General features: G+C 41.6%; 2 long non-coding RNA genes across 9 annotated transcripts in view; both read left to right on the top strand.

Moving 5' to 3' along the window:
- Positions 1 to 12676, top strand: part of LOC126531257 (uncharacterized) — an 85765-nt gene extending 73089 nt beyond the window's left edge. For 6 of the 8 annotated variants that reach the window (XR_008612632.2, XR_008612637.2, XR_008612635.2 and 3 more), the window contains 3 exons: positions 4660 to 4736; positions 9712 to 9863; positions 12396 to 12676. This is a non-coding gene — a long non-coding RNA (uncharacterized lncRNA). The remainder of the gene's footprint in view (positions 1 to 4659; positions 4737 to 9711; positions 9864 to 12395) is intronic. The other 2 variants (XR_008612634.2, XR_007599612.3) reach the window with 2 other exon arrangements.
- A 3706-nt stretch (positions 12677 to 16382) lies between these two features.
- On the top strand, positions 16383 to 23446 carry LOC129380083 (uncharacterized). The gene is made up of 5 exons (XR_011894809.1): positions 16383 to 16467; positions 16557 to 16610; positions 19091 to 19188; positions 21623 to 21699; positions 23371 to 23446. It is a non-coding gene; the product is annotated as an uncharacterized lncRNA (long non-coding RNA).
- Positions 23447 to 26545: the final 3099 nt, after the last annotated feature.

The raw sequence follows: 26545 nt of genomic DNA, 5'->3' as shown, positions 1-26545 counted from the left end.
TACAGCAGTAGATAAAGATAGATAAAGTGGTGTGTTGAACAGAACTTGTTGGAATCGAATTACATATAAACATGATGGCATGTAACTTGAAGGATGACGTACATGAACAAATGAACAGGTTCATCACTGTTACTGTGAAAATAACAATGCCAGCTCTCATGATATGGCATGTCCAATTCATAATTGGCAAATTGCAGCCGAGCACTGATAATAAATAGGGTAATTAAGTTGCAGTTCAGCATGAAAGAAAAGGCAGTTTGGCTGTTGTATTATTCTATGGAACTACTCACTGATACTACAGCTTCTTGCACAGTTCCATCAGAGCTACGTTTGGGAATATAGCACTCTGTTATGAGCATCAGTGTTTTTTGACAATACCCTCTTGTGAAAATCTTCAATTCCAGGCATGCTCTGGTACCTTTCCATGGGGGTTTACTGATATGTCATCGGTGGGCAATAGAATGAAGTTCGTGGTCAACTATCACCTGCTTAAATAGTGCTCGAATCCAGACGAAAAAAAGTGCTGACTGAAAATACAACTTGATAAGCTTTGCTAACAGTACATGCCTAGGTGCGTTAATTTTTTGATGTTGTGTTCTAAATATGCTGTTTTATAGTTTTTTTTTGTCCTCCATAGTTAATGGGATAGTTGGCAAACTTTCATGTGTTGATTACTGTGTCCAGGTTTTTGTGTGTGTTATTGTGTCCGGTTCGAGTTGTTAGAATTGCGACACCTTTAGTAACAATTTCCTTTGGAACTAAATCATCTCTTAGCATAAAACAAACAATGGCAGGTTTTTAGGTGGGTATTCTGATATTTGGGATTGCTATGTTGACCTATAATGTATCTTTAATGACACTATTTGTTTCTTATGTATAAAGCATTACATAACATGGCTTAGGTGACGCATTGTGTGGCTGCTTAAACAGCAAGGCATGTTTTCCAGCGCTGTTGGATAGCATACAGACTACAAATGGATATTACAAATAACAGTTGTGTCTGCTTCTTCTGTTTGTGACATGTCATACTGTGCTTGTGAACGTACCTGACAGTTCCAGGAAGTGGCATGCCCTTCAGCTTTAGCAACATTATATGCTGTCACATTTTTCTGCTTGGCCTCAACATGAACACTTGACTATGATAGTAAAATATCCAAGGACACCTAAGCAGTTCTTAAGAGTTGTGAATGCGAAAGCATTAATGCCCAATTGAATACCGCTGAGCGGTACTTCGAGTTATGAACTCCTCGCAAGCAAGTGAGCATCTTGAGATGCTTGGCGCATTTTGCTTTGGCCTTATTGGCCCGCAGTTAGAATGTGGACGAGAGCTTGCGCGGACAAGAAACATGCGGACAGCACAGGCTTTCGAGAGCAAGGATGACGTGGCGTCATGGCGATGCCCTCTCCCCTGATGCAACACCTGTCGTGCTAAACCAGCAGCAGGTGTACCCTTTCGCCCGCACTGGAAATTTAGCTGCCGTTTTGCTGCTGCAGAATACAGGCATCGGCTTTTTCACTCAATGGGCCACCTGAAGCTTTCGCTTCAAAAGTTATGCTTACACAGTGAGTTTTGGAAGACTAATGAGCTGAAAGAAAACAAATGAAGGCAGATGGCTTTAGCGAGCAGTGCGAAGGCACTGTGAAGTGTTAAGGACACCTGTGGCATTATGCATTTCTTTCTAGACTCTTGTATTGCTGTGGCAGTAGTTAAAAGTTCATAACTGAGTTTTCTTTGTTCATCCATCCTTCAGGGAGAAGTTGATTCTTAGGCTAAAAGTCTTTTTTAAATATTTATTCTTCGAGTTAGGGTGCTGAGAACTTTTAAATTTACGTGCTTATTTCAAATATGAGAAGCATTTTTGTTTCTCATCTGATTCTAATATTATGCAGGGTACCTTTGTAAAATATTTCAGTAAAAATTTGTGAAAGGTCAGTTGCTCACATTGAACTAAACAGGGTGTCAGTGGCTGGAAAAATTAAAGACCGACCAATTTGCTCCATCTACATTAGAACAAGAGATGCAAGACTTCGAAATCAATACGCAGAAGAGTGTTTTTCCTAAAGTGTTCTTCGAAGTCTCGAAAAATTGTTGCGAGACTTCGAATCTATAACCTGCTTATTATGCACCTCTGCCTACAGAAGCCCCACTCGTAATTACAACATTCTGAGGAAAAGATCAACACGTAACTTGCACACAAACAACTGAATATAAAATGTTAAAACCTGTGTGAAACTCACCATCACGTTTACACAGAGAAAATCTCCAGAGACTATCTTTTCTATGATAAGATATCTCTGCTTTCAATGCTGCTCAGTTAAAGTACATGGCTTTTTCTTAGTAATGTAGAGCACATATACATATATGCGAACTTTGTCTTTGGGTGTGGCTTGATGGTAATAATGAAACACACATACATGATGCAGCATTTGAAGGCAATATGTGTGTATAACATCCCCTCGCATTGCACTGTGCTTACATTTTTTTATATTTTGTCTGTATGTAATCTGTGGCACATTTTTGTTCATGTGGCCATGGCTATATGGAATCTTCTTGTTACGTTCGCTTGTCATGGCATTTGTATACACAGTATACACATGTTCGCAAGGGGCTAAACGTTGTATGCAAAGTACCATTGCTAGCTAGCATTTTTCACACCAATGCTAGCAACAAGAGCAGGCTCAGGTGGACGCAGTAAGAACATAATCAGTAACCTGTGTCATTATTATAGCACATGTCCAGGATATTAGCACATATTTGAGCTTGCCTGTGTTCCTGTTATTGTGAACACTGTAGCATATACTGTATTGTGAATACAAGTACAAGTAGCACATTTGGAGAACTGAAAGCAAGTGAAAGTGAAACATAGACAAGGTGCTAGTTCTGCATGTAGACTTGTTATTGTCAAAGATTTGACTTTGCATTCAGGAAAGGGTTAATTGTAAAGAAATTTTATTTTTGTGCTTTGCTTCTCTGCAAGGAGATTATACGCAAACATTCTTTCTAGAGTCAATATTTATGAAAGAACTGACAACAAATTTTTCTTGTGCTCGTCCTTTTTTTCCCCTTGAAGTCAGAGTGTAAAATCCGATAATCGTAACGTGACAAATGCGGTGGAAAATTTTTTATCTGATTTTTCTAACTGCAGTTGCAATAGTGTTAATGATCTTACACTGGGAGCATGCTGGAAAGAATAGGTGATAGGTGAGTGTGATAAAAATTCTACGCAAGCATTTGTGGTAAGTGGTAGGATATGGCATGAGTGCTACCCATGTAGTGCTGGGACTCATTTTCCATACGAGACCCATAAGTCGATGGCATTTTGTATCCTATAGGAAGACTAGGTAACACTAGGTATTCACTGACAAACTTGCACGCATATGAAAGGACTCTTGTGCGGTGCCGTGCGATGAGGGATGCCATGGCTCACCATGGCAGTACTGCTTCTTAGCATGAACTTGTTTTTACATAATAAAGTGCATAAAATAAAGCATAAAGCCTATGCACAGTTAAACCTCGACATAACGAAGTCAGTAAATTCTGCAATTTGCTTCGTTTATCGAAATTGTAATTTTGCTATATTATATACGACATTTTATGCAAAATAAGTAGTCGCCGATGGATTTTTCTTGCATGAAAGGGGTTGATTACCTCTAAAAAAGGGTGCGCGGGCTGCATATCTGCTCAGATACGGCTGTGCTAGAAAAGGAAATGTGCGTCAACCTGCCTACCCCCTCTCCACACTCGCGCACACTTGATCATGTTAGCTCGCTCCCCTCCCCCCCTTTTCCCTTGCTTGTGCAGGCAGACGGTGTTCGTCAGCATGGCGTAGTGTCTTTTGTGATGTTCTGTGCCAATTTAAAATTATAATTCCTACTTAAACCGTGAACAGCATGCTCTATTCTATCACTATAAATCATGACCTCATTTCCATCAAAACTTCGTGACACATTCTGGGTGGTTGTCAGTTCTTTAAATGTGATATCTACATTTTCTACTTGTATATACTACATGTAATTGTTTTTGTCCTGGCAGTTTGTATTACCCCATGACCATCAGGTGTTGTGTACACAATTGTGCATGCCAAGAAGAGAAAATATGCTGATGAAAATAATATTTAAAACATGCTGCATACATCTCAAGTCATTTCTGATCAGACCTGTGCTGCAAGTTTAAATAATGTCTGTGAAATGCTATTGTAAAACAAGTTGGTAGAATGGCTGGATGTTTGCTCTTAATGTCAGTATGTCATCATGTAGTGAGTATGCTTTTGTTGTTCTGCACAATATTTTACATTATAGGCATACTTTTCAAGTGGCTGCATCGGTGCTTTCTAAGTACGCCACACATGGTATAGTTGCCGTTCTTGTAGGGAGTTCTCGCATAGAGTGCATATTCTGCAAACTTGACAAAACTCACTAAAGAAATGTAAGCTTTTAATGCGTTCGGCAGATGTACGCTTTTCATGATTCTGAAGTTACTAGAAATATGGTGAAATTAAATTTTTAGTGGACAAAATTAATTGGCGCCTGAAAGGGTTAAACATGATCGTTATCCTGTGTTGACTTTGCCTTTGAGACAGCACTTCATTTTGCTGGTGTATAGAGCCATTTGAGTTCTGCTATATTTAGATTGTGCCGATTTCTTATCCTCTCTTGCAGCATCCTTCGAAGTGGAAATCAATGGTGTCCAGGTATTCTCTAAGCTCCAAAAGGGTGCCTTTCCTGACTTTGGAGAGGTAAGTTGATGCCACTTGCATGTTTATTTTGTCAGCTTTAACTTATATAACAAGCACTCATTTAACACTTGCTCAGCCATCATTTTCCTGGTAGTAAATGTTCTTGTAGATAATTACACTTGTTTTGTTGGTGTTATTCTCTGCTGCTTATCTCACGGTCTTAATTAATCTGATGCTTCAATGATACATGCTCAGTAGAAGGGGGCCTAATTTTCGTTACAGATGCTGCTTGTGAGAGAAGTATCATGTATGCTTTTTCGAAGCTGATGCCCACTTTCGCACTTAACATTATGCTCATGTACATTCATGTGCTTTCTGCTCCAGTACTTGAGAAATATTCTGGTGCATGCATGTGTTTCTATTGGTTAACTTTACTGTGCATAGCTTAGTGTGACAAAATCGTGTTGCTGTAGGGTGGTGATAGAGCTTTCTAATAAGTCTTGTTTTGTGCTTGCACGCTTGTTTACTTGCAGATTTTATAGCTATTTGCATTGAGTGTTATTGCATGTGTGAACACGAAAATGTGTGCAAGTGTTCCTGAAGTTAACCTGCAGTGTTTTCTGGTTTGTCCTGGTTTACTGTCTGTTACAATCATTTTGCTTCTGGTTAGGCTGCCACTAATCTTGCAGTGTCGTATACATATCTTCTCAATCATGCAAAGGTCCATATGGGAAATTGTGCCACTATGCCATTTGTGCTTCTGCTATGTGAACTCACAGTCACATAATTTAAGGTGCAAGTGCAGCAAAAAGAGAAACAAGGTTATTGTTGGCAGTTCAGCATTTAACCACATTTTGAAAGACTTACCCCAGTCTTTGAAATAGCTACTTGGTTTCTGCACTGTATAATTTTTTTTCTAAATATAACTTTCTTTAAAAGCCCCCTCACCAGGCTCCTTTGCAAATTTTTTTTTTTCATATATATGCTGGAAGTTTTAAAATGCCATCTGGGAGTGTTTATAACTTACAACTACAGCTCTGGCTGGGAGCGGAGCTTCCTTGAGAGGGAGGACGGGCTTCATTCATTTGGTTTTAGATTTAAGCTCTTTTCTTGGGCTGCAGTGCTGTAGTGAAGGCTTTTGTTATGAGAGTATAAAAGAAAAAATTTTGTTGTCATGTCATTCTTATGCTCTTATAGCATTGTTGTCATCGGGCAGCTTTTGACATTCTCATTGCATTGTTTTCATGTCATTGTTGTAATGACATTATCATGGCCATGCCCCAAGCGAAAAGATGAGCTCGGCCATCTGGGTCAGGCCGAGCTTGGTTTTTCCAAATAGCCAGCTCGTCTGCCGACCACCGGGCTGGTGTCATGACCGCCGGTTAAATAATCCTGGCTACGTTCAGCCCACACACGTGTGCCGAGGACTTCCCCATGACGGCAGCAGTATGGTTTGTCTGCGGCCAGTGTTTTTTCGCCAGTATTCATAATTCGCTCTTCATTTTTTTCATTTTTTTTAGTCACATATACCACTTGCTTTTTCTTCTATTCTTTTTAACCATCCTGTCACAAATACCAGCATATTCCCCTTCCTCAACTAAATTACCTTAACTGGTGGACATTATGAATAAATTGCGAGTGCAGAAGCATTTAATCTTTAAGAAATGTGTTAATTATAGTTTTAATTAACTGCTTCGGGGCACGCTTCGTCAACTGGCTTGCCTCAACTGGTGGTCATTACATTCTGGATAAGTCGCGAGTGCAGAAGCATTTATATGAAAAAATCATGGTAATTATCTTTCTAATTAATTATTTTAATGCACACGTAATGGTGGAATTCTAGCCTGTCAACATGCAGGACGTATTCAATCGGAACCAGTTTTGTAACTAGCACCAATTTTGAGGCATACGAAGTCAAAGTCAGCAAAATGAGTTGGTGTCCTAATTACATCCCTCAAGCATTGCATATATATTCGCATTGCAGCAAGAAAATAGCTATGGCACCACGGCAACTTTGCTGCACACTTTGATGTATATATTGAAACTGATACTATAGTTACAAAATTGTTTCTAACCGAATAGGTCCTACATATTAACGGGTTTATTTCTGCCATTGCAACATGTACACAGAACTTGTTAGTTAAAAAGATAAGTGGCATGATTTTGTCAGCAACTTCTGCACTACTACTCATTTAAAAAGTAATGTCTGCCTGTTAAATGTAAGATGAAGAAGCAGAATGCTGGTATCTGCAACAGGAATAAGAAAAGATAGTTTGACATAAGAAATGACACCCTGTATAATTCGCTGTTTAATTCATGCACGCATTTCTGTTTTAAAGTGTGCTGTAGAGGGCAAGCACTTTGTGGACAACTTATCACTACAGTTGTTTTTTTTTCAAATTTTATTAAACTACTTATATACAAACACAACAGAAATGTGAACTCTTTGTTGTTTAATACTGCAATAGTAAGTTAGTAGTTAGGTCAATCATAAAATGTGGATTAATCACTGACGGTCTTGTATGGGCATTTGAAAATGTATATCCTTCCGTGAATTGCATAAGTCCGGCCATTCACTAGAGGACTGTGCAGCCAGGTCATTTAACTGGTTCTGCTGTGGTCCCATTCTGGCATCTGAAATAAGGACATGTACTATGTAAGTTTCAGAAATTGTCTGGGTGCTGAAAATTGAACCAGATGCTTTGTGGTCTCTCAATAACCCTTAAGCATTGTACTAGCTTAGAAACAGGTTCTGACAAAACCACGATTCCTTAGTACAAACACTAAATATGCATCGGGAATGCACAGGCAATTTCACGTTATTTAGTCTCAAAATAAGCATTGCAAGAATGTGGCGCAAGTGGGGCAAAATTCTATTTTCTTCAAATTATCTTTCGTGCACTGGCGGACCAACTCAGGGCTGTCCAGAGGGCCCGTGTGACGGCAGAGGGGCTCGGCCTCTCTGTACCGACGTGGGAGCGGCCCGCATCAGTCCCAGACTGATCCCTCAGGACCTAAATAAAGTTATTCATACCATACCATACCTCCACGACCACAACGTACATACATTGTGTGCACGACGCCTAGCATGCTATGAGCATTGCATGCACACATTGGTGCTCCATGCATGCCATGATGCACCCACACTCACTTAATTCGCTTGCCTGACAAGTTTTGGCTGGTGAACTCTTGCACATTAAGTGCAGCTACAAAGACCACAAGAAATTTAATTTAGACAACGCTATTAACATGTCGATATAAACAGACCGACAAGCACAGACGAGCTCAAGAAACACAGCCTCAAGGATACTTATGTGCGCTCTCTCCAAATTCACCCTACAAAAGACGTGCGATTTATGTGTAGAGTGTGGAGGTCCATAGGAGGTGAAAATCCGATGGCTGGAAATGTCCCTTGCACATTTAAAATGGACTTTTCACGAACAAGATGCTTAGCACCAAAGAAACTGTCCAAACCTATGCCGATCAAGGAGCCACTGAACACTTTTTCCCACCAGAAGGTCCCCCGGGTACCCCTTATCTCTTTACCACTATTTCCCGTCACACCTGAAGTGGTAGATAGAAGAGAAGAGAAGAAATCGAACAGAAGAGAGAGAGAAAGGAAAAAAAAAGCAATCACCACGTACGCACTTGCCTTTTGCCGGTTCCTTCCCCACGGATGCTGCCTGACCTGACCGCCACAGACAGTTGAGGCAACCTGCTGCTCTCTGCTCTTTCACTCTCCATTCCCCTCCTCCATCAGGCACTGCACCACAGGTGCTCATAGCAGAAATAAGTGCTTTTCACTACCACCACCTCTTCTAGAAGAGGAGAAAAGAAGTTGGCACCAGCTGGCAAGGGCATCCTAAATGATCGGCCAGCAGCGTACGTCAGGCCAGTGTGAAGTCGACGTCTCTGGCCAGCCAAACTTTCATGCTCAGCATTATGCAGCCCTATGCATCCGAGCCGGAATCTGTGGTTGAGCCAGCACAAATGAGGTCAGCAACGTAGGTTGGCCTTTTTATGGCTCAAACTCTCCATGTCGACATGATCGGTTCTCAGTGATCTGCCGAGCGCCACCCTATGCTTGGCATTTGGCCAATTTTGCTTGGGGCGGCCATCATTGTCATCGTCTTGTCATTGTGCAGACATAGTAGCTAATGTGACTCCTTTCAGTCTGGTGGAAATCGTGGGGATTGTGAAAATCTGGAGACAGGGATTGTTGGTGGAACAGTAGCTGACATTGTTCTTGGTATGTGCTTAGTAAGAGTTGCATAAATCCACAGGGACTCTTCAATTTCCCTAGATACTTTCAGTAAGACGAAAAAATAGATGGTTTATCTGGAGAATGGATATCAATGAGTATGGCTTTGCTCTTGACAGCAGGCACTGTCAAATTAGAACAATGCATGCTGAAACATAGAAGTTAAAGGCTTGCTGCAACAATACTTTGACTTAACTGCATGGTTATAAATGAGTACTAGTATACACGAAGCAATATTGGCAATGCTGCAGGAGTGGTACTTGTCCAATTTTCTTACTAACAGCCTTTCAATAGCACCTAAGCAAATGAGGTGCACATGTGGTGGCTTGCGGACGTGACACAAATCCTAGCATGTTGCCTTAGAGATTTCCAGCACGCTGTGGGTGCTGCCTAACCACGGAGGTCATACCTAGGAGTTGCTCTGGTTCTCAGCATTGTTGGCCATGCTTCATTTGCAGCAAGCAATAATGTAGTTTTTCTTTCTTCTTTCTTTTTTAAGCTTCTGTATAGAAAATGTCTACTTTACTTACATTTAAAATGTCGCATTTTGCACAGAAGCTGCACTGTATCTACAGCATCTGAGTCTAAACTTTCTATGCATTCTAAAATTTCATTGCAATTTGCCTTTATGGCTCACCTATCTCTCAAAACAGTGGCTCTACAGTTTTTGAAGTTCAGCTGTGTCCAGTGTGTGCCTAGCCACAGATACTTTCGTCTGTGGATGAACTTAACAGGGATGCATACACGCACTGCTATTTTTGCTCTGTTGATCAGGTTGTTGCTCGAGCTGTGGATGCCAGCCAAGGGAAAGCTGTGCAGGCTGTAACCGGTGTGCAGAAGTAGTTCAGAGGATAGCCCATGGCTCGAAGATCCCGGTCGGGGCCTTCCAGATATGTGTCGACGATACACCCTTGTGCCTGTGGCCCGTGAGTGCCTGGTGGCTCATGCATGCTGCATGCATTCTGCCTACTACATTCTACCAAGTGTGTTGCTTCCTAACTTCCAGTTACACTTCTCCTTGGCCAGCTGGTGGTACAGTAGTACATCATGAAAAACTCGCAAAAAGCAAAAACAGATGTTTTTGTTACCGAAACTAAAAAGAAAGTCTGCTAGCTAGTACCGCTTAAATTTCCAGAAATGACACAAGCTCCGGATGTTGAGATCAGGTGTGGATGGCTCTTGGGTGTGGTCTCCAAGATGCCATGAACATGCAGGTATGACCAAGATTTGGTGGCACTTGCAGTGTGCCAAAAATCTCAGAGGCCACATTCTGAGATCTGCATCATATCTGTTAAGTTAGATGACCATGTCATATTCTAGGGTAGTATTTAGAAGCTAATAATAAAATAGACTAGTATATTAAGTTGAAAGCCTTAGATGGTTCCTGGGATGAAAATTTGACCATCTGATGTTACGAGACTTTGACCCTCCGGCGTTAACGCACTAGAAATCAACGGCACCAAAAATGAAAGTCGAACTGTCAACCTTTGGTGGAACTCGGACCCACGACCATTGTTTTTAATTACAGTGAAGTAAATTTAGAGACAGTTAATCAAGATGGAGTGAATTAAGGCACTCGAGCCATGATCTTTGGTGGAAGTCGAACCTGTGACCTTTGATGTTAACTGAGGTGACATTAATTAAGACGGTTAATTAAGGTGGACTTAAAGCACCCAAACCCACAAGCTTTGGTGGGTGAAAAAAAGTAATAGGAAGTAACAATGCATTATTAGGATGAAAATGTTAAGTAATGTAATGAATGCCTTGCGAGCGTGCAGGCTTTCGCCTTCATCCCCCCCCCAATCCCCACCCCCTCCGTGCTTCCTGTGTTAATATGTGGCTTGCCCATCCCCTTGGTTTCTCTGTTCAGAAATTTGTGCCGTAGTACAAGGACTACTCATGAGTGTTTCTGCCATCTGTCTTACGTTTACAGCAGGCTTTTAATGCGTTAGCATTAGGGAAGTGTCAAAGTGGAAGAAAGTGTGTTTGTGAGATGTGAGAAGCCAGTCACGTGGTACAGAGAGAGAGGCAATAGGAGATTTTAGAAGAGCATGTATGTGGTGTGTGTTTGTGTACACACACAGACACACATGTGCATGCACAGACACACACACACACCCACACACACACCCACACACACACACACACACACGCACGAGCGCACGCACATATGCACGCACACACACACACACACACAGATCTATTGTGCTACTGTCTACTCTAGACCACCGTCAGTTGCAATTCGCCTCCGAAGAGGCAGGACATGGGATGTGTCAAGCGAGCTCCTGAACAACACTTTGCAATGTGGTGAACATGGTTTAAATCATGGTTCTGGGGCCTCAATGCGAGGTAATGCTAATGCATTTTTGTCACATTTACTACTAAATTACCACAGAAACTTTTTTTTTACCCAGACGCAGCAGCGCTGTCGTGGAAACATGCCCATCAGAATGAAACTACCTAGGTAGGAGATAGAAAATGAAAGTAGGAACGTGAGGATCATACTAAAAGTGTATTTTCCATTATATGTGTCATATTTTTACTTTTGAAGAACCGAAAATAAACCGTTTTTATTATATTCAAGAAAGAATACCCAGCACTGAAAGGGTTAAGTGATACGATTGGGCCTGAAGTCGGCATTTATTTTACTTAATGCTTTATTAAAAGCTGACGTGAACCTTTCTTCGAACCAACCACATTGTCTGTTGGAATATGCCACAGGAGTGATATCTTATCCTTATTTATATTTTCTTCATTCATGAACAATAGACACAGCATGAGCACAGGGCCTGTGTAGTTCACTTTGGAGGAGACTGAAGTGGGCGCCATTAGGAATCTGCTATGATCAGGCAGTTGGCTTCTTTTTTTCTTGTATGAAACTTCCTCCACCTTATGGATTTATACAGAAAGCATTTGATTAAGCCATATAATCTATAAGCCATTCTCTAATAGTATAGCTGTGCTCGATTAATAGCCGCACCCAGCGCCAAATGGGCTCACCAATCTGTCAATGGTTTGGGACACAATGTGATTGCAAACTCCACTTTCTGTGGTGTAACAAAGCTGTACTGCACTTGGCCTGTGTTTTGAATGGGTTGCATTTAAATGTAATGCCATAATTATTTGTTGCACTTTTGAGCAATTGAGACTTTATACTGTAGTAAAGGGTTGATGGCTATCTATTAAAAGAAAAAACAGATTTTGTCCTAACTTCTTCAAGGATGCATCCTGGATGCATGACAGGTTGTAGGAATCATTCTGTTTTCCATGTTTGTGCACACCTTTTTTTTTTTTGTATCTGTAAACCGTGGCCCTTTATACCAATGCACAGTTGCCAGCAGCAAGACTTCTTGCTGGGCTAACCTTCCTGTCCTTTACTTTTTCTTTTGTCTCCCTCTCTTGATTCCTCGGTGTTAGTTTGCCCAATCAGTAATTCTGACCAAACTTTACTTTTTCAGGCTGTTCACCGTCCCTTCGCACTTGCTCTGCCGGTTGGCCATGCAGTTGGCCTAACTGAACAATAGCTGAAGGCCCTGGAATGCGTATGAATGATGGCTTGACCCCAAATCTTGAAAAGGGTCTTGCTTGAAGAACCAGCGTGTTCCTGCCTGGTGCTACTTGCTCTGTGAAAGCCATTCATGTATGGACTTCGTAGAAGTAAATGAATTTTTTAAAAATTTGTGTATCTTTTCTAACACTTTCTAAGTCTGTGAAATAACAAGAGCCAAATTCATTGGAACTTGCTTGACAATACATCTCAGTCAATGAAAGAAAGCCATTGGGATTCCCAATTGGACAAATTAGCTTTTCTAACACATTTGGGACCCAATTGATCTGTCAATAGGACTCGTTTATAGCAGTGTGAACGAAAAGAAAGAAAAAGTAGAAAGCCCCTAGGTGGGACTTCACCTTGATAGTAGACGGATATACTTGAAAACTCCTTTCAAGAGCCCTTACTCGTGCATGGACACGTACATCATGGCAATTCTCTGCAGTGACATACCCACCATTCGCCACCTCATTACAAGAGGTCTCTGTCAGGCACACTATATGTATGTAAGCAAAATTTACTTGACCAAGTGGACAAACGCTTCAAGAGAAATGGATAAACTTTCAAACAGATTTTTAATTTCACAAAAAGCTAAATGCTTCCGCCATCGATAACACCGAAACACAGATTTTTTATTTAGAGATGCATTATAATTATGCAATTATTATTAACTATTTCATTGTTTCATGGGGTTGCTCATTCAGCAACTTCCAATTAGGTCCATTTGGGACTAATTTGTATATGAAGCCCTGATGATGTCCAATTAGAACCAAGTGGACCTCCAAAGGTGTTCAATTTGTACAAAACTGTTTTACACTGAATGTATTTTTGTACACCCTCTCCTGCTTAGACTCCTTTTCTGCAGTATTGTATAAGTTAAAATTAAAGTACTTGGAGCAACAACAGCACAAGTTTTTTCAGCAGTTTCCAAGGACAATGTAGAAAGTGTCAATGGTACTCTAGGGAATCTTTTCATTTGCTCTGGCCCGTGGTACCCCAAGAGCAATTCTGAGGCTTTTTCTCAGCAGTATGTAAGATATTTTATTGCATCTGAGATAGTGAGATAAAAGGCAGTTAGTAGAGTGCTTGGTTGACAAGGGCAATGTGCAATGGATCCACAATGTATGTTGGATGGCTTCCCCTATGTGCACCAGTGATTCTTCAAATCATGTTCAGGTGTGGATGAAATTACGAAATGCAGGAGGATTAGAAGTCTGCTTCACATGGACATATGGAACAGAGTTCTCTTGCAGGATAAGGGAAAAATAATTGTGGATTGTTACAGCGTTGCACTTGAACAATGCAACAAGTAAATGGTAGAGAGAATTTGTGCTAGCCCTCTGAAAAATTTGCCCTGTATGTAGCTCTGCTAAAATGCAAATCAGCTCACTGCTGAATTATTTTTCATGCATGAAACTGTCGCAACGAAGAAGACAGGATGGAAACATTATAGGTACTTGCAAGTGAGATGTCAAATTGCATGTAGTTTCTCATTTACATAGAACTTTTTAAAGTTGACTTGTGCCTTAACAGGTGCAACCTAGTAATTAAACCACATATGTTATAACACTTACCAAAGAAATTGAAATCTCTCAGACAAAAATGATGTCCTGACATGTAAGGGATGTCCCATTTGTGCTTTGTGCCATGTGAGCATAGAGAAGGCACTACAGCTTCGTGCAAGTAACGAAACATGAATTTAGCATCACCACACCACCACTTTTCACAGTGATGGTAAGTTGCCTATTGCCCACACATTAAAGAAGGCAAGCAGGTCATTCTTCTGCTAATGGCAAGTTCTCAAGCATTTCGTTTATCAGGCTTTGGCGTAGACTGTCGACACAAGGGGCCCATGGCAATGAGCACTTCATCATTGTGAAGAGTGTGTCCATGATGAATGGTGCTGTTCCAAGGCTGCTGACTGTGCACCATATTTATGACATTGTTGTAGAAACACTCATTGTTGCATAGATGATGGTCCTTTGCATCCTCTATAGCTTATTGATGTGTTGACAAACCATACTTCAATCAGTTACAGATTGTCTTTAAGGTTGGGTCCTCCTTTGCTGCACTGTCCTCCTTGTGCACATGTTATGTTGCTTTAATTCTGACATTGGGAAATGTTCGGACAATTTGACTGTGGTATAGTTACTACCTCCTTGCTTGTTGGTGGATCTTGACACATAACGCCAGATGCGAACTCAAGATACCAGAACTGATAACGACCAACACTGGATACACTACCATGAAAGGCCAAGGTATTGGTTATGATTTGAAAGTTGGCACTACTCATGGTCTGGCACTGTTTCACTTGAAATTCAAATGTTGCCAGTGTGCCTTGTTGATATTTTGAATAGTTTCTTGTCATTCATTTATTGTGCTCACACAAACAAATTATTTCTTGCCGTTACGACTGTGATTTTTGCTTATCTAGCACTGTGACAATTTCAAAGCAAACGCACATGCTCCAGCTAGGCCCACATAAATTGTAATACATTACTGGCATAATTTTGTGAGTTAGTGAAACATCAGTTGTGAGAAACGGTGTTAATGTGAGAAAAATCTAAGTCCATTGTTCTAGCTTGATAACAGTGTTCAAACTACAAGTCAGAAATTATGAGCGATTCACTTGCTACTTTTCTGCTTGAGGATCATGGGTGCAGGAACCTGCTATTTCTAGCAGCAACAGCTGCGCCCATATTGCTCTGATGCTACAGCATTGTACGACACTACAACTTTGTAACGAAAAAGGAAAGAAACAAGGTGATAAGCGGCGCACACATGCCACATTCAAAAGGCAACAACAAGTGCCGCTCTCGTAATATGCTGCTAAAGAAAGTGAGCATGTGATCGAGCGGCGGGTATATACATAAACGAACTGCCGCTTTTGTGTGTCAGCTGTGTACGTGCATGAAGCTTGCTGTTAGAAAATTTGATTGAGTGCAGGCGAAGCATCGGCATCCATTTTCGAAATCATTCTTCACTTTCTTTTGGTTGCAGCAAATTTCAAATAAACTGATTTCTTTGCTCCACAGCAGTTTGATTATAGGGAGCAATATGCATGTAATGCCTGTCACATATCCCAGTTAAAAAAAGAAGCCATTAGGATTTTCAATTGGAGCAAATGGCTTTTTTGAACATAATTAGGACCATTGGCCACCAATTCGGCCAGAGAAAAGAAGGATACATAGATGCACAACTGGGTCATACAAAATAATTGAAAATCTATTAGTTCAAAAAGCTTAATTATACTCATGCATTGAATGCATAATGGCTGCTCACTTCAATGTTTCCCAATTTAACTATTGTGATGTATATCCGTTTGGTGCAAGCAAAACTTGGGTGACTGAATTGGTGCCGTGGTTAAAGAGAAGTAGGTCATGGTTATGGCGGATTTTTAACTAATTCAGAAAACGCTAAATGCTTCTTTCCATTGAACACATCGAACTACAACAATAATTTATTTGGGGTCTCGCATATTACATTCTTATATGCTATTGTTATGAACCACTTTCTTAATTTTGTTTTACGGCCGGGTAACTCATAGTGACTTCCACAATTCAGTGTCATATACTGAGCCCCACCAAAACCAATCTTAAAACTGAAACCAATTTTTGTACGCACAGTTATTATTTGAGGGGGGGGGGGGGGTTGCGGGTGAATCACGTGTATGCGAGATGCACCAAATTTCTGCAAAGTGGAGCCTGCACGTCCTGACTCCCTCTTGTTCCGTATGCATATGGAATGCCTGGAGCACGTTAATTTAAGCTATGAACGTCGAATGCTGCCGGTTGCCAAAACAGTCGTCGCCCTTGGAAGCTTCAAAGCCAGAGCAACATGCCAGGAAAAGGGAGAGGAGGACGCACCTCCGCCCCTCCGCACCGGCCAGGCCGGGCAGGCTGCATTCCGGCTTTCCGCCGCCTTCGTCCGCAGCTACAGCTACCGCGTGTTCTCGCTTTGGTGTGAATTGGACGGATCTGGTGAGGATTGTAGCACTTCTTGCCCATTCGCTAATGCGCGTTAAAAGGAGTACGTTGTAAGAAGATACCACTTGCACTTTCCTCGACAGGTTCTAAACGGGGATGGCAGGACAGGCGCCAGTGAAAGTGTACGTTGAGTACTGGTGAGTCTCGGCTGCTTCCGCATTTTCGATCGACCGCTGTCTGCGGTTATGTCGGCACTGAATATATCTTTAAAATCCTGATTTCAACTGAAAGATGCTACCAGAAAAACATGTGCAGAAGTTGAGAAACAGCTACTGAAAGTTTATGCCGTACTTGCAGCTAGGCGTCACGTGTTGTGTGATATATAAATTTTAGGGACGTATGCTGTGATATAAAGTTGCCCTTTGTGCCCTTTATCCCCTTTGACGTTGCTCCAAATCGTTTATGTTGGTCGGAATTAATTTATAATTAATTAATAAGGATAATAAGGAATTAATAAGGATAACGCTGATGCCACAGCTTTGCCAAGGTCCCCGCGGTGTATGTAGGCTGACAGGATCGAGCATCCCGAACGCTCCAAGACGCGGACGCAGTCCATTCGTGGAGAACACGCACATTGCAGATGTAGAAAGGTCACCTTGTATATACAGGGAGTATTGCCTGCGGAGGTTGACTTACTTAGCGTGGTCTGGCGATGCAGTGCCTGTGCGCCACTTTGCATGACTGCGCGTGCGAATCGCATTTGTGTGTTGATGGCTCGATCGGTTGTTTCGATACGCGCAGCGTAGCCTTGTCCGATATTTTTAGAGGCCGTAGTGCGTCGTGGCAGAACCGCCGTGTCGCCTGTTAAGCACGTTACAAATTAACAATTTTCATTCCTAATTAATTCCTCTCTGTGTTTGAGAATTCACGCTGTGTTGAGGAAGTGCACGCATAGTACTTCATGCGTGATTATTTGTACACTGCCTTTCTTGTTTCTTCTGAATTTTTCTGTGAGTGGGATCAGCTTTGTCACTGAATAAAACATGCCATATTGGTGGCTAAATGTCATCTTTGCACTCGTGCTAAATCTTGTAGGCAGTACAGATTTGTTGCAAATGTGTACATAAATGAACAATTACAACGGTTGCAGTTAAAAATTTCAGTATTACTTTATCTTTGACATTTTTTGACACTGCAGTCATGAACCCATTTTTTCTCCCTTTCTTGAAATTTCTGGTGCGTAACTAAAAAAAAAAATTGAAGGGTCCAAATAAACAGCTTCTGTGGCACTCAGCCTTGAAAATTGGTCCTGTAGGTTTATATGCAAATATTTCATTCAGATGAATGGTTGGCACATTCTGTGAACGTGAAATACTGTGTAGGCCTGGCATGATTGGTGTAGAATTGTGATAGACCTTGACTGCGACATACATAAAGCACATTGTGCCATATAAACACTCTTTTGGGGGGAGAAAAGGTGTGGGGAGAAAACCAGATAGGATGTGGAGAGGAAGGAGGGTGTTATGGTGAGGTTGACGAGAGCTGCACAGTGTATAGTTTCTGTGCAACTTGTATACGCATCATTGCAAGCAGAGGGCGAGGCTACTGCAGTGTAGCCAGGATCACTGCTGTTGGGACCACTGGTGTATTTAAACCGGAGAGTAGCAGCTGCAGGGTGTTGATTATATTGCACAGCATGGCCTGACAACAGAACCTGATGGGGATGTCTCGACGCATAGTTGTTGCTTGTGCTGGCATTCCGAGGTCCGTGTCTGCAATTGGAAACCTGGCCATGCATTAAAATCTGGGCTTGTGTTGCTCACTTGACGCTTGAGTGAGACTCGTCCATGGCATGAAAAGGGTTAAACATACTGACCAATGGGCTTTTGTATGTAGCATGAGTCTCAAACCTGTGGTCACTGTGACGTACCCGAGATTTCGCTTCTTGCAAGTTTCTTGTAAGTCTTTCGTGGGTGGAATACAAAAATGTTCATGCCCCGAACATTTGCTGGATGTTGAAAGAACCCCACTTGGCCAAACCAATGCCTCCCACTAAGGCATCTCTGGGATGTCAAATTGCCAATTTGTTGATTTTGATTTACACTTTCTCGTGACAAAAACGCCGCAATGCAGCCTCCAGATAGCTTTGTGCATGGCCTGGCATCTGATAAGTTTCAGACCTTAATTGCCACATTCACAAACAGGCCTTGACTTGACATCCTTCCACAACCCCATTTAGTGAAAAGCAGCACTGCTCCTTAACTAAGATTCTCACTGCCCTCCAGTAATGCTCTTCAATGGGTTCCTAGCTGTGATTTTGTAATCGGACACTACGGCATTTCGTTCAACACATTCAGATTAAGAGTTGCTCCTGATGCAACTTTTTATCACCGTAACAGTCTTTTAGGAGTTGCTTAAGCGCAGTGACTAGTTAGTCGAGAGGAGGTGCTGCCGTCTGCCTTGATGGAGGCGAGGTAAAACATTGATTTGATTGATGTAAGATTGTGAATTTGATGACAGGTCTATAGTTGTTGAACAAAATGTAGCCATACAACAGAATCAACAAAGGATTGCCAAGGAACAAAATGAAAAGGGTGAACTGGAGTTCCAATTATGGAACTCATTTGTACAGCATTTACAAAGTTGATCATATGTCTTCCTTTTCTTGTTTTTCTAGTGGTGGATGAGGCTACGCTCCTCGCTATGAGGCTCTGAAAAAGCAGATCCTCACACATGTGCCCAGTGCCAATGTGACAGGCAATCCAGGACGTTCTAGTGAGTGGATTGCTGTTTTCTTCTTCTGCTTATTGCATGCTCTCCGGGGCCGGCTCGCAGAACAACTCCTTGGCAGCCCAAGTTTGATTGCAGTCACCACTGCTGTAGCCCTGAAGTGAACAGCAAGCACACCTAACAAAAAAAGAAAAAGAAAGAAAAAGAACCAGCATAGCTACGACCTGCAATGGTGGAGACAGAGCTGACCGTATTGCCACATGGCTTTGTTTTACATTGTGCCACTGTACGTTTTCACCAGATTATCATTTGAGTTATCGCTTCGCATAAGGTGCACCTGCTGTATCAGATGCTGTACTTCACAAATATTGTCATATAAGTTCTATAGCAAAAGAGACATTTCTAATCAGATCAAGCTTGCATTGAGGAGTGTTGTACATTTTTAAATTTGAAACATTAGAATTTGAGCAGCCTGAGTTGGAGGTCGAGAGTGCTCAATGACTATGGGACCTCTTGAACCTCAGCAGTTGAGATCTGTTTGACGGTGGTGACCATTACACAACAAAGCGCCACCTCCACCAGTTGCCACTTTGTAGTGGTTCTCAAGAACCAAACACTGCCGCGTTTTTATTTTCTTTAGATCACATGCTGCAACTGTGATGCAGTGCAGGCAGTAACACCTTCAAGTACCCCCTTTTTTTTGTACCAACCATCAACGACTGGAATTCGCTGCCCTCCAATTGTGTACAAACCTCAACTTCAAATGCGTTCGATTCTTTGGTTATGAACATTTGGCTCTCTCCTGCTAGAATGGTGAAAAACCATCCTCAGTATTTCTTACATAAATGAATAAAAAATAAGATATTTTCAATTCATCAGAAATCACTTGTCGCATTTTTACAGCACCAGTCTAAAAAATCTGCCCTACTGTCATTTGTGTCGTACCATGGTGTTCCACTTGGGTCTGTCATCAAATGATAACTCAATGATTAAGAGAAAAAAAAAATCCAGCTGTGCCTCAGTATTCAACCAAGTTCACTGCATGCCAGCCGAATGTACCAGTGCAGAGATACATCAACTTCTTCAAGTGTGCCGCATAAAACTGCAAGAAGACATGTCGTACCAGTACCTTGGATGCCCCCTGTTACACAGAATGGAAAACATTTAAACTGAGATAAAGAAGACTGTGATGCACTTCCTTGTCTTCCTAGCTGTGCAGTGCGTTGCTTACATGCACACTGCCTATGTCTTACCTTGACCAGTTAAGTGTTCCTCGCCCCTCCAAATGACCGAACTCTCCCTATATTAAAACTAACCACGGTATCCCAGTGGCTATGGCGTTGTGCTGTTGAACTCGACGTTACAGCTTCAATCCAGGTTGCGGCGTCGACATTTCCATGGAGGCGAAATGCAAGAAAGCTCATACTTAGATTCAGGTGTACGTTAAAAACCCCAGGTGGTCAAAAGTAATCCGGAGTCCCCCACTACAACAAGCCTTATATTTGGATCGCCTTGGAATTTCATTAATTTTATATATCTCTGTATAAAGGCAAACAAATATGATAAAAGAAGCAAAAGAATGAGCATCCAAGTCATTAAAGTTGCACCTGCCACTCCGAATGTACTACAGATTGTAACGAGCTTGATACTTTCTTTCATTTGAACAATTTAATTGTCTGTGGCAAAATGTTTCCATCTAGGACACCTTTTACGTGAGGATGACATGGTATTTGGAATGTTGGTGCTTTATGTGCTTTTATATTGCATTTTGTGTCTGATTCACATCTCAGTAAAAGCATGCTAAAACAAAGAGAGACTCTATTAAAACTGGGTGGATTTGCTACTCCTAGTGTGTTACTCCAGACCAAAATGATGACAAATAAGTTTGTATGCACAGTGCATGTCATAGATAAGCAACATACAAACTAACTAAATTGCTATGTCACTGAGATAAGTGTTTCTCAAAAAGGGTGAAAGTGCCTTTTCTTGCATGGAACACACCGACAGTAATATAACGGTCTTGTGTGTGCTCAAAGGCATCTTTCAACAAAGTGTGACTGTCGTTTTAGCGTGTGCCCTTTAACTCTGTTAATTAAGCCAAATTATTTGATATCAATGATCTGTGGACTTGCGTCTAGTTAGTGGGATTCAGTGTGCTTCTCATAACACAAAAAATATGTTAAAGAAATGTAGTGCGAAACAAAATAAAGATGCACGGTACAAGTGGACGTAATCCTGATATGTTGAACTCTCAGTGAATGATTAAGCTGATAAGTGTTAACCTTTAGCCTTCATGTGCAACTGGCGACTACTAACATTTGGATAAACTTAATATTGTTATAGTGCAGAATTTAGCCTGACCCAACGCTTTGTTCTGTTACATATGGATAAAATATTGCTTTTGTTTTTACTGGCCATAAGTTCGCAAGTTCTAGTGTTCAACAGGTCATGCTCACTGCCTCTCTTTGACCTGCACCAGGGTCCTTTGAAGTCCACATCAATGACGTGTTGGTTTTCTCCAAGCTCAACAAGGGCTCCTTCCCTGACTTTGGAGAGGTAGGTTTACAAGATATTTGTTGATCTCAAAACATGAAAACAAGCATATTATTATTAAAAGGACACTAAAGGCAAATACTAAGTTGACGTGAACTGTTTAAATACTATTCCAGAAACTTTGCAACGCTTTTGACCAAGAAAAAGACTTAGTTTACGAGAAAATTGCATCTAAAGGGTCCGAACGTCTTTTTCAAAATTCATATCTCCCGCCACCCAACCATTGGAGTGGTGGTGTTGCACACGCCATTGCCACTGTTCGCTGCCGGCGGTGAGTAAAACCCCGCCCAACAGACAGCGCTACCGAGCCAAGACAGAGTGGTGGATTCGCCGCTGCAGCTGCGTTTTGGTCAAGTGGCATAAACTGTTTGGGCATCCTGCGACATCACATGGAAGTTGAATTCTCTGCTACTTAGAGTTCGTGCGAGTTTCGCGAGCCAGCAAAACCAGCGCAGCATTACGCGATAACGAAACTTGTGTAATGCGAAACCGTGGGAGATGCGGAGTCGAGCGAAAATGAAACCTTTCGACCACCTGCATCATTGTCAAGGGTAATTTCAATGAGTTCTTGTTTCTAAAAAATGAAATAGAACTGGACAAGTAGCATTTTATTTCATATTACAATACAATACAAGGATGACTTTTGCAATGGATGGTTGAGTACTAGTGACAGAATTTAACTGAGGAGTGCTTTCGTCATTGGGCAAGTGCTTGAATGTCCTGGGGGAGTCTCTAACCATGTCCTGCATTTACCTCAATTTCTCTATTGTTAAGGCTCTGTTTGCGATAATATTGATGCCTTAGAGATTCTTGAGCACCAATCTATCACTTTAGCTTGACTTAATATTTGCCTTTAGTGTCCCTTTAAGTATGAAGATGGCAAGTTGGGCCAGTTGGTTGGGATTCATAGTAAGGTTCGTTACAGCGCAACACAAGACAAAGTCGTCGTTTTATACCTTCTTTTGTCCTTGTCTTGTGTTGCGCTGTAATGAACCTTATTATGAGCCCCTTTAAGTTTCTGAATGTGTAGTTTTGATTTGTGGTTTATGTAATTATATGTAGAAATTAAGCTTGGTGAATTACCATTCAGTTAATTTTACTACTGTACCATGTTATTGTAAGGAGTCCACATTTTTACCTATGTGTTAACATTGAAAACACAAAAATGGGCACAATGAACCAGTACATAGAGCATTTCTAAGCTTCAAGACATCCATACGTTCGGCACCACAGTTTCAGCACTAAAAAATTTGATGGTCTTGTCCAGTTCTTCGTTATCTGTTAAAGCAGTGATGGAAAATGCATGCTTGGTCGGGTTATACTGTTGAAATACTTGAGGTGACTTTGCATGCAGGTCAATTGAAAGGAAAAGTATTTCCCTCCGCTATGTCACAAGCGCAACTTTCAAGAGCTATGGCATGAGTGCCACCATTTATGGCAAATTGTTTTGGGTGTGTGTCCCATATGTGCTAAGCGTGTCTGTTGTAAACATATTCCAGTAGAACCAAGAAGCTAAAACAAACCTTGTATTATGCTGTCAATATTAAGCCAGGAAACATCCTCACAGCAAATTTTAAGACTACTTCAACCGTGCCTTGACCTAGTTTGCTGGTCAGCTGAGAATCTCTGCACATGTGATAAGTTCCTACCCACTTCCTTCATCACATTCGATAGGTTGTCGCCCTAGTTTTGGATGTCAGCCAAGGGAAGCCTGTGCAGCCAGTCACCGGCATGCAGAAATCATAACCAGGTATGATTCTTTCCATTTCTTGGGGTTCTTCGCTGCACCTAAAATTCTTTTGCGGGAATGAAGATCCACCGTTTTGTTTAAAAGAGACTGTTGTTGCTGGCTTTTTAGCCATTTGCAGTTTCTGCACATCGTTGAATGGTTGGAACTAAAAGATAAATTTGCATTTTAAGTCGTTCGTGCAATGAACGGTGTCTTCTGTCAGTGAAAGAAGCAATTCATCCCTAGAGACAAAAAAGGAAGTGTTTAGTCTTGAAGTATATTTTTTATTCTCCACTACGGTAGTTCATTGGCTATGGCATTGCGTTGCTTAACATGAGATTGCGGGTTCGGTCCCGGTTGCAGTGACATTTAAATGGGGGCAAAATGCAAGATCCCTTGTGTGCTTAGATTTATGTGCACAATAAAGAATGCCAAGTGATCAAAATTAATCTGGAGTCCCCTGCTACGCCTCATGAACAAATCATGGGTTTGACATAAAACCCAGTAATTAAATTTTAAAAGATTTTGGCTGCCGTAGACAATAACTTTGTGCATCTCAATGACTACCTTTGTGATCCCACAGCTGGGTACCTCTCATCAATTAAAATTAAACCATAGGTCGTCAACAGCTGCCGAACTAGTTTCGATGAGAGAAGCTGTCCACTCTGTCTTCAGCCTGACACATTGCAAGTGGATTGTACTCATTCTTGTAAAATCAGTACCTCAAGCCACTGATTCCTTAAGAGGGGACACTATTATGTCTTGGCCCTAAATGTCGTACAGCTATTTGATCCTGTGCTGAGGGATGGTCACTCTAGTACCTTACAATTGGTGCTGAGTGTTGGCTTGGCCAGGAAAATGCTAGCTGATACAGAAGCAAGAACCTTGTTTTTAAGACAGCCAAGGTAACCATCTCGTACTTGCGTATTGATGGAAACTCCTTGCTAACTCTGCTCATGGGATATTGTACAGTAGCTCATTGGGCTCAACCAGACCATTGGTCAGGCACTTGTAAGAAATGGACCCTGACAGGTCTTTGGGCTCCCAGCTAAAGTCAAGCAAAGCCAAGCAAGCACTTATGCTTGTCCCGAGTTTGGCTGAACATCACCTTCACTCAACACTGCGCACGCCTCATTGGCCATGAAGAACAGCCCAAACTGAACAATGCCAGTTGTTTTGACTGCAACATGTTTTGCGCCTGCCCGGTGTACATACATGCTACAATGAAAGATGCTGGCAGGCGTCGGAAGGTGCTGTACATTGTGTGACTGCACTGCAGCAAGAGTAGCTTTGAGGGCCGTTATGGATTATTTGCAGAGGCCTATTTTGGGTCACTAACAGTTTCTTTATCCACACTTGTGCACAGTGCACCTGCGTGCATATTTCTAAATTCTAATAAAATTCAGTTGAGATCCAGCACTCGTTAAGTCTATTTAAGTTTATTTCTTTGGGAACTTGTTTCCAATTTGCATTGAGAGTATGAATGCATACTATTTGCATGAGCCTGCATTGTCACATGTAGCAATCAAGAAAACTCCAAAGCACACGAGTCAATATTGCCCTATTCTTCACGGAAAAATTTCTAAAGGCTGGTTAAAAAATCAATTGACAACTCAGGCTGACTACAAGCCACGGGTCTAAAAGACAAATATAGAAACAAAGATGCATGGCCCTTTGCATGTGTGGTTATTATTTATACACTGTTCTTCCCTGTTATTGTCTTTCATTAATCTTTTTCGTCTCCTTTCCACCGTCCCTTGTGAAATACAGTAAGAAAGGATATCCTAGCTCGGCCTTATCTATCTGCCTTCCCTGTAATCAATTCTCTCCTCTTTGAGAAATGAGTAAAATGTTACCAGCCTTGGAGGTGTGCTCGCTGGTGTAAGGCCAAACTCGGAATGCACACGCTTGCACACAAAAGCATTAACTCTCGAACACATATAACACCATGATTTTTAGTGATGGACAATGTACCTAAATGGTAATTACATCTTTTATTCCAGGCTATTGCGCGAGCAGCTCATGCAGCAGTCCCTGCAGAGTGAACTGTCACATGCTATGTACGCCAGAAGTTAAATAGAACATAGTGCCATCCAAGTTGGTTGTCACATGACCCGGTGAGATTGTGGCATTTTTTGTCATGCACAAGCACTGTGGCCCGTAGCACCTCTAAGTTATAGCTAAGTGATGTGCCGATGAACTTGAATTGCAGAAATGTGTTCAATTTTACCTTTGGCTTGCATAGTGTGTGGGTGTGCACAAGGCAGAAGCTGTTGTGAGGTGCCCCTTGCTGGACATTTGCACTGCTCGTCGACTGTGCGACTGGTGTCTCGGATGGCCGCTGTGGGTTTCGGAAGGCGCACTGTATGATGGCTTGGCCCCAAATTCAGGAAAAAGGGCCTGGCTTGAAGATCCTGCGCGTCCCTACCTGTGGTTGCTTGTTCTTATGATGCCATGCCTGTATGGTCCTGGCAGAAGTAAATGTTTAATTTTCAACCACGGTGTGTGTGCGTGCATTGTCTAGCCTGTTTGAATTGCTACATTAAATGCAATAGCATTTATATTCATGCTGTGGCATTAAACAGGCTGTGTACTGCAAAAATAGCCCTAAACAGGTTTGAACATGTGCAGCATGTAAGCACAGTTGTAATAAATGCTAAGAATTTGAAATTATGTACAATATCTATGGGGAAACGTTGACTTCTCTTCCCTTGACTTTGCATAGCATTTCATGTTCTTGGCAGAAATAGACCAACTACCCTAGCTTGCAAAAGCAAAGTACTTCTGTAGTTCATCTTCTGGCAATATGTAATGCACGTTTCAAACGTGTAAGCTCTCTCCGATCCTTGGCATGTTTGAATGCTCTTTCAGTTCCAGAAGCTTCATTTGTTTTGGTACTTTGTCCGCAAAAAACAAAGTTTGCCAAGGGCCTGGTTTGAGCTAAAGCCTATTATGGGACAGTAACATGCATGGCTAGGTCAGTGTGGGCTAATGGATTACTCCTTTAATACTCTGGCATAAAAATACTGCATATTAGTAACAGAAATAAGTGCCAAACTTAATTTCCTAGACTAGATACTGAAACCACAGTGCTAGTGACAACAGCCATTGCCCAACGTA

Source organism: Dermacentor andersoni, chromosome 5 (genome assembly GCF_023375885.2).
Source record: "Dermacentor andersoni chromosome 5, qqDerAnde1_hic_scaffold, whole genome shotgun sequence".
NCBI classification, from domain to species: domain Eukaryota; kingdom Metazoa; phylum Arthropoda; class Arachnida; order Ixodida; family Ixodidae; genus Dermacentor; species Dermacentor andersoni.
The sequence above is the reverse complement of the archived record's forward strand: the minus strand, read 5'-3'. Positions and strand labels throughout refer to the sequence as shown.